This window comes from Aphelocoma coerulescens, chromosome 2 (genome assembly GCF_041296385.1).
Source record: "Aphelocoma coerulescens isolate FSJ_1873_10779 chromosome 2, UR_Acoe_1.0, whole genome shotgun sequence".
Taxonomy (NCBI): domain Eukaryota; kingdom Metazoa; phylum Chordata; class Aves; order Passeriformes; family Corvidae; genus Aphelocoma; species Aphelocoma coerulescens.
The window spans coordinates 76,075,837-76,084,765 of record NC_091015.1 but is presented as its reverse complement, the minus strand read 5'-3'; positions in this window follow the sequence as shown (position 1 = coordinate 76,084,765).

Below are 8,929 nucleotides of genomic sequence, written 5' to 3'. Positions count from 1 at the left end.
TTGGAAAGAACCTTAAAGATCATCTTGTTCCACCTGCCTGTCATGGGCAGGGACACTTTCCACCAGATCAAGGTTGCTTAGAGCCTCATGCAGCCTGGCTTTGAAGATGCAGTGTGCCATGCTGGTCTTCCCAAGCTGAGCAGTTTGGAGACTTCCACCATGGGGCCCTTGCAGGGCACAGTAAGATTTACAAGGAACTGCTTATTGTATTCACAGCCCATGAGCCCAAGCACACAAAGGCCAGCTTCTGATTCCCATTAAATGATCTCTGAAGTCCAGAGCCTGGGAACACTTCAGCCAAAGAGGGACAGTTGTGTGTTTACCAAATATGCCCAGCACCACTGTAGGTGCTTAATGTGTAGAGAAAGGATAACAGCCCCATTTATGTTCTTGGTAGCTTGAACTCCGCAAACCACAAGGGATCTGTAACCACTAATATCAAAATGCCCATGGAATCTGGGAGTGCAAATAGTTGCTAGAGAGTGATAAGGATCACCTTTTCATGACCAGCTTCTAGCAAAATGTTTCAGTTTCAGCACCTGAAATAATGCTATCTAAAATCACAGGTCCCTTTTCTGAAAGAGTTGATTCTATACATAACACAGAGACATCAACAAGAGTAACACCCAAGGGAGTTAAAAATAATTCTGAAATATTCTGGAAAAAATTAGTTATGAGGAACTGTTCTTGATGGTTTTGTAATTTCAAATTTTTTATATCTTCCCTTAATATCACTTATTTCTGTGGTCATCCTTTCTCTCAGCTTACCATGGAGAGATAATTACAGCAGGTATTCTTGGAAAAGGAACAATGAAACTAATTACTGCAAATCACATGGAAAGAACAAGATCTCATATTTCCAAAAATTAAGAAGTAATGCACATATGCTGCAGGGAATTATCCACAAGCAGTAATTAAAGACAATAACAACTCTGTTTATACACATTTGGCAGTTGTATCTCAAATAATAGTGATAGCTTGACATCCAGATTAGCTCATGGACTCATTATCCTTTGAATGAGCTTAATGTTTTTAAAATTACTAGGTCGAGCCTCAGTCTGACATAGGAGTTATGTAAGTCTTCCTTCAACAGCCAGCCTATATGAAGTGGTCTCTTTTCCCAATATTTTTTTCCATGGGTTATTTGGCAGATCTCTGGGTGAAAGGGCAGCAATTTCACAATCCACAAAACAAGTTTTTTGCATAAGTTGCCACCACAATTTATGTATTTACTTATTGCTCAAGCCAATAGAAATGTTTTGTTCTGAACCCAAATGGTTATTTCAAGTCCTAACTTATTCCATACCTTCTTCTGGAAATCAAATTTATAAGGAAATTGGTGAGAGGTGGACTGAATGAGGGGACTGGTTGGAAAATCCTCTGAACCATCAGGCTCCAGGGGTGGTGCTTATGGGTCTGAAGTGCAAATGGCAGCCACTTGCAGAGTACCTCAGAGGACCCTACCAGCGCCAGTATTGTGCAGTGTCTGTATAAGGGACTGGATAAGGGGAATTAGTGTTCTCTCTGCAGGTTTTCAGACAATGTCGAAACAGGAGAGCAGTCAATATGCTGGAGATCAGGCTGGAGAAATGGGCCAAATTGAACCTCATGAAGTTCAATCAAAGGAAGCACCAAGGCCTGCCCTGGTGAGAAACAACCCCACATACGGGACAGGCCGAGCTCTGACAGGAAAGCAGTTTTGCAGGTAAGACCTGGAGGTCCTGGTGAACATCAAGTTGAACATCAAGTTGAACATCAAGTTGAACATGAACCAGCAATGCATCTTTGCAGCAAGGAAGGCCAACTGCATGCCAGGCTGCATGAGCAAGAATGATGACATGATTATTTCCCTCTCCTCTGCCATTGTGAGACCACAGCTGAGGTGTTATATCCACTTTTGGCCTCTGCAGAACAAGAAAAACATTGACAATCTGGAACCAGCCTAGCAGAGGGCCCCCATGAGGGGCCATGATCTAGGAGGAGAAGCTGAGAGAGCTGGGCATGTTCAGCCAAATGGGGAGAGGGTAAGGGGGAGACCTGCTGTCTGCAAATACTAAACAAAGCTCTTCTTGGAACTCCATGCTGTAAGGACAAGAGACAACAGACACAAGCTGAAACATGAGCAGTTTTGACATTTAAGGAATATGTTTTGTGACTGTGCAACTCTTCCTCTTTCCCCAGCCAGTCTGCTGGGAAACCAGTTCATTCTCCTAGGCACCAGTCAGCTGTAATAACATGAATTATAAACTTTACTTACCTGATATCTGGATTCAGGAAAAAAACAATGAAATTTCAGCACTGGCCAGACAGCCATGACAAGGGCAAAATTCCTTCCCTGAGCCCCAAAGGGCCACCAGAAAGGCATCAGACCTAATCTCTCTCTAATTACAAAGAAGAAGGGCAAGAGCTCTTCATCTGACAGCAAAATGGTACCCAAAGAGAGGTTAAAATGCCCAGATGCTTTCAGAGGAAGACAGGGGACCCTTCCAAATCTGTGTTCCTTTCCTCCTGATGGGCTGATCCACAAGGCTTATGATACAGCCATGTGTCCGACCCACTGCAGCCACCAAAGGCTGAGCTGTCAAAGGAGATGGGAGAACTGCTTGACAAGACTCAAGTTATTATTTTCTACTCTTTGCTGAGACAAAAATTCACCCTGATCTTCAGAGTTCTGTAGCCTGGAAGACAAAGTCAAGAGTAAAAAGTAAATTTTTTGTTCCTTCAAGATGGCATTGGCTAAACTGGAACTTTATCCCCTGCAAAAAATGCACGCAGAAAACCAAAGTTTTTGTTGGCCAAAATTTTAAAATCAGAAGGAAAAAATCAGCCAGCTATGTGTTTTCCAGTCTAGGACTAGGCTGCATTTCAAGTGTTTAGGGAACTGATGCTAGTGGGCTAGGGATTGCTGTTACTACTGCTTACAGCAGTGGGGGTTTGTAGCTTGTGAGAGACCAACAACATAACAAGCAGATGAAATGTGTGGACTGTTGCCTATACAGCACCAACATCTTTATAAAAGAAACATCTTTTTTAGGCTTTACATCAATTCTGTTACAGACTTCCAAGAATAAATTGTCCCTCCCCTGCCTAGCTAACATGTCAGCCCAAGCATCAATCTGTAGGCTTAAGTCACTTAAACATGCTGATTCCAAAAGTCTTAATAGTTTACCAAAAAAATTAACAAAGAGATTAAATTAAACTATATGTTTGAATTCTTTTTGAGAACATGTGCTTCTAATCCCTGCCTCCACTTGGAATGGGAAAAAAAAATAAATCAAGAACCTCCCTTGAATTCCCTCCAAAAGCAACCAGGTGAGGGCTAGCTAACACATATTCTTAGTTGAATTAAACCAGCCATCACACCTTTAAAAATAATGTGCACAATGAATTAAACTGTAAGTAAGAGACTTATACATGCTATTTTTCATATCATCCCACAAATATCCTGTGAGAGGCTTATATAATAAGGGGTAATTCTGCATAACATTGGAGCTTCTTTTTTGCTTTTTTTCTTTGCTTGAGATGGATGGATGAACCTGACAGTGCTGCAAAGAAATTAACTGCGTGTCTCTTAATCAAATTATGGAATTTTATTAGGTTTTTAATTAAGATCTAGTCAAGAAAAGTGAGGACATAGGAAATGCTAGTACCAGACAGATATTTCAGAAGAGAAACCACTGGAACCATTTTGCTGTTGTATCTTGCTGACCACTGGAGCAAGATCATCCAGCAATTAATACCATGGACATTGTCATGAGGGGCTTAAGGTGTTAAGCCCTTTAATGCTGGTCTTACAGCATAAGTTTTTGAGGAAACAGGGATAAAACCAGAAAGGTTCTCCTTTTGGAGAAATTGTGGTTTGATAGCTGACAGATAGGAATCACTCGGAGCTTTGAAGAGAAAGCAGAGAAAAGATGCGAGGTACTTCTCCAGACCAAGCTGAATGCCCACAACTGGTACATAACACATTCCTGAGGGGGATTGCAGAAAGGTTTTATGCTGTCTTGTAAAGACAGGTGTACAGAAGTGCCTGGAGGGTTTTTTCAAAGCCTGAACAACTTCTCTTACATACTAAACTGCTGCTTTTGACAAGTTCCAAGTCCTTGAAAATGAAGCAAGAGTGATAAAATACAACCAGCATACTGTCACGACCCCAGTCACATCCCCTGCTCCAGGGAGGCTGCACATCCAGCCTCCCCGCCTGCTGCTTCACCCACAGCGCGAAAGAGCCAGAGATGAGTCAGCTTCACAGCTTCAGAAGCCCTTGGAAAACCAGCCTGGTTAAAATCACGGCATTCCCACAGTATCCACTGCTTTCCCAGGATAGAAAAGGCAAGAGTCTCTGATTTTAATTAAACATTAACAGTAAGGAATTAACACCTTTTATGCTTGAAGCTACCCTGCAGCCTGCTTGGCACCCTGCACCCTCACTACTGTTCCCCAGTAGTTTTCTGCTGTTATTCGCTCCCTTCTCACTCTTGGGGGGAAGAACCAAGGGGAAGGCAGTGCCCTGGCCATTCCTGTAGGCATGGAGGGGTGGTTGTGCTTGCTGTGCTTAACTCCTACCAGAGCCTGGATGGACTGCGATTCGATTCATCCTGAACATAGTTTGAATCTGAAAGGATTACTGGGTAGCTGAGAAGCTGTTTTCCTCAATTCTTGTCACATCTTTAAAGAAATGCCATGTAAGATGAGGACTGGTCAATGGTCTATACATAATTTACTAGCAAACAAACTTTTTTGCAAACTTTTTAAAGTGGCTTAAATGCTGCTGTCTCTGTGCCCAGCTGCAACTCCTTTCCCCAGGACTTCTCCAGCCTACTGGCTGAAGTGGGATTAACTACCAGGGGCCAGGGGTGGGCGCCGGGGGACTGGGATAGAGAGAAGGGCTGTGGGAGAGGGAGCAGGCTAGGAGAGGGTGCAAAGGCGTGGGACACCAGGCTGGGCTCTTCCTCCATGACGCACCACCATGGTAGGGGTTGCTCTGGTTGCAGCTGCCTCTAGAGGGCTCATCGCCTTGTCGGAGAGACAGCAGCTTTCGTTCTCGCCTCTGAAAAATACTCCATACATTGCATTGTTTTTCAATCTCCCCTTTATTTCCACCCAGATCTTCAGTGGCTTGGCCTCAAAAGCAGAGGTGTGGTGTGTGAGGGTGTATGCCCTCATCGCCATCACCGGTGTACAGCATGCACTCCCCATCGGGGAGGCAATGGGGATCTGCTCCCTGTCCACCTCCTGCATCCCCTTGGCACCCTTCAACTCTCCGAGGGTTTAAGGCCTTAAATGGTGCACTCCACTGCACTTAAAGCCTGCCGAACATCTGCTCATACCAACACTTCTACAGAGCTAAGGCACGTGTATGCTGTGATTCTTTGTTCTGCTCCTCAAGATGGGCTGACACAAAAGCATAGAGTTCTAAGACCCATGCCACAACCAGGTCTTGCATCTGAACAAATTTTCTGATCAGAAAAAGGAGAAGCCCAGACCGAATTTGTACTTATTTAATCCCGTTTTCTGATGGCTTCCTCAATTGAAGGACCTATATTTCCAAACATGAGGAAGATATTAAGAACTGGCTTACTTCTCAAGGATCAGTTGCTAAGTATATACCGCATATTTTTAAAGCTTTTTTTTTTTTTTAAATGTGGGCAGGAGCTACACCTGCATGGAAAATTGTGAATATGCCACTTTAACACTGTTAGCACTGTTTAGTCATTCTTGTGACTTTCTTTGTGAACTATACCACATTTGTCAGTTTTAGATTTCATCTGCAGTTGTGTTGCCCATTTTTTTAGCTTTATCTTACTGCAGGATAACTTTGCAAAGCAAGCAACTTAAAATCTGAAGCCATTTGTTTTGCCTAGGTTTTATAAGCTTCAAAAATCTCTAGAGTTCATCTGCATATGGTTTAGACTAGTCAAATGGGATGAGATCATCTCACTTGCTGTACAGAACCGCCTTACATGAAGCTTTTGCCATCTGCCACCAAAGGCAACAGAAAGGGTCTTGTTGGCAAGGTCGAAATGGGGACAGCCCATCAGTCCCCCAAAAGGCCACATGGTTTAACAGTGGTGCAAAAATCCCCAGCAAGTTTAGGCCGTGAATGTCAAATGCTAAGTCTGATAGCACAAGTTTGCCAGCAAGTCCTTACAACAAACTGATCTTCCTCTCCTGTGAGGAGGGATCTCCACATGCCTTTCATCCCAGTGTGTACCCCATTCCCTCACAGATATCACTGGTTGGGCTCATTTGTCTCCTCTCTCCAAGGAATGGAAGGAGCTTCTGACAGGGAACAGTCTCTGCAGTGAGGAATGAAGATGAGACTCTGGCTACTGAAGTTCAATCCTCTGGCATAAATCAGTGAACACTGTACACAACGACAGTATAAAAAGTATTTATTGAAGCACGAGTGTGAATCAAATCAACAGACAAAAAAACAAACACCAAGCATCAGAAAGGGAGCAAACATTTGACTTGGCATCACTGTGTGCCAAATGCCCCAGCACACAACAGGAGACTGTCATGTTGTTGATGGTATTTTGTCATAATTATGTGCAATTTGCTTACAATGTTGTTCAGCACAGATAAAATAATTATCAGTCTTTGCTTGGCTTCTTGCTGCAGAGTGACTGTTTCAGTCCTGAAACAATCCTTTTAATCTGCACTCCTTTGTGCCTCCATGGTGAGAGGGTGAATATTTGTATGGACATAAGCAACTGTGTATTTCAGAGGCTGCCAGATTGATTTCATGCATTCTTGGAGGACTAATTCTCTGGGGACTGCTCACAATTGCTTTGGTACCCTTGATTGATAAACTTTGTCTTGTGGCTCCATGCTTTGGAAAGCCAATTTGCATGTATACTGCCAGTGATTATTTACTCGTCATTTTTATCAGGGAATCACACACAGGCCTCTTCTGAAAAGCTGTACTGGAGGTGCTACATGAACATAAAGCTGTATGATAGTTCTGCCACACAGGTTTTTCTGGTGTCTAAGAGGTGAACAAGATCACTCTCAGCATTTTCAGCTGCTGCAGAGCTAAAAGAAGGATCCTTTCTGTAAACAGTGCTTTTTATTTGCACACAGTTCATAGGCAGACACATTTCTGAGGGAGTAGAGAGCAACACAGAAAAGTCCTCGTAAGCTAGAACACCTTCCTCCTTTGGGACCATTTGGGAGCAGTGTCGATATTTATCAGATAATCTACGCTGCTCTGGATTATTTTATCTCAGCATCTGGAGATGCCATCAAGTTGTCAGGAATTTGATATTCGCTGTGATTTCAGAACATTGTGTTGACTTTCACTACTAGAAAAGAAAGCTCTACTCAGTCATGCTAAGTTTTCTTGTAGAGACTCTACTGATTAAATAAAAATTGAGAGAACAAAGTTGTTTGAAGAAAAAGGGCCAGTTTTGGCTTCCAGAGACTCATCACTATGTTCTAGGAAAACTCACTGGAACTCCCTGGAACAAAGAAGGTAGAAGGACAGCTGAAGTCCTCCTGATAAAACTCTGCATGCTTTGTTCTCCACCACATTCTGCCTGTAGGCTACAAGCAGAGATCCAGCCAGGGCATGGCTTTGTGTCTGTGATTTGGGGTCAGCTGTGACCATGCAGAGTTTTTGCACCTTTCTGGTGGTGCATGGAGAACCAGAGGTGGGCTGCACATTTCAGCTACCCTAGAAGTTGCCTTACTCTGTGATGGAAGCCAAATTCAACAGAAAAGAGGAGAGAGAGCCCTGAACTGATAAAGTGTGTGCATCCAGGCTGCCAAACCTGCCTAGCCAGCAGTCCATCAGGATTCACTGAGCTCAAGGTTTCTGGAGCTAGGTGCTGCAGAATTCATCCCCCTACCAGTTTGGCTTAGAGTTACCCAAATACCCCAGTGCTTATTCACTGTCACTTCCACTTTGAATTGCTTAAAGATTCAAACACTGTGATCATATCCCAGCTTTCAATGGGTTTGACTGGCATCAGTCTTCCCATCTAGCTCAGGATGAAATTTTTAATGAAGTCTTAGTAGAATTGGCTTATCCTGGAGAACCGGTTTATTTCATGTTAAACTGAATTATGCAGCCATGAAGATCATTCATATATGTATATTAAAATAGTCAGATGTTTCCTCTGTGTGTTTTTGATTTTACAATTAATTGAGCATTCATCATTCTTTCCCTTTTAAATGACATCATGTAAATACAGTATAGCTTAAAAGAATTCCAGGTGGCAATGAGACCTGCACTCTGTAATGTTCCCAGCTAGTGGCTTTGAGACTATAACCACCACTTGAGTTTTCATTGCTCTGTTTCAAGATGAAAGACCTATGGATAGCAATTTGTTTTGTTTCATACCCTTTATCATAAGAAGAATGCACGAACCCATGTATGGACCAGTTTCTTATCAAAGGATGTGTACTGTCTTACCCCTTACTTTTCAGTCTCCTGGTTCCAAAGCTTGCAAGTGTCTACAGTATGTCCCTTTTTTTTTATTAGCCTATCAAGCCAAGAGGCAGAAGAGCGGCTTTCACAGAAACAGGCCAGTTTACAAGCCTTCAGTATAATGTGAACTGCTTTAACAAAGTACTACAGCAGTGATTTTGTTCCTTCAGCCTTCATAATTCTTTGGATCAGATTTTTAAGACAGTATTAAAGCCACCACCAAAACAGTGTTCTAGCTACTAAAGTAGCTAAAAGAACCTTGTTCAAAACCCCATCCTCGCTAGTGCCTGATTAATAAGTTCAGTTTTATAGCCTAACTAGATAAAACTGAGTACTGTGAATATAAACTCAGAAACCAATTTAGTCACCAAGTAGAATATAAGCCACATTATTGGTACAGTTCATAAAATGAATAGCTTTCAGTAATACACTAAAGTCTTCTCCTTCCTCCTGGTGACTGAAATGTTAAAACAGAAACAGTGACCATTGGAAAGG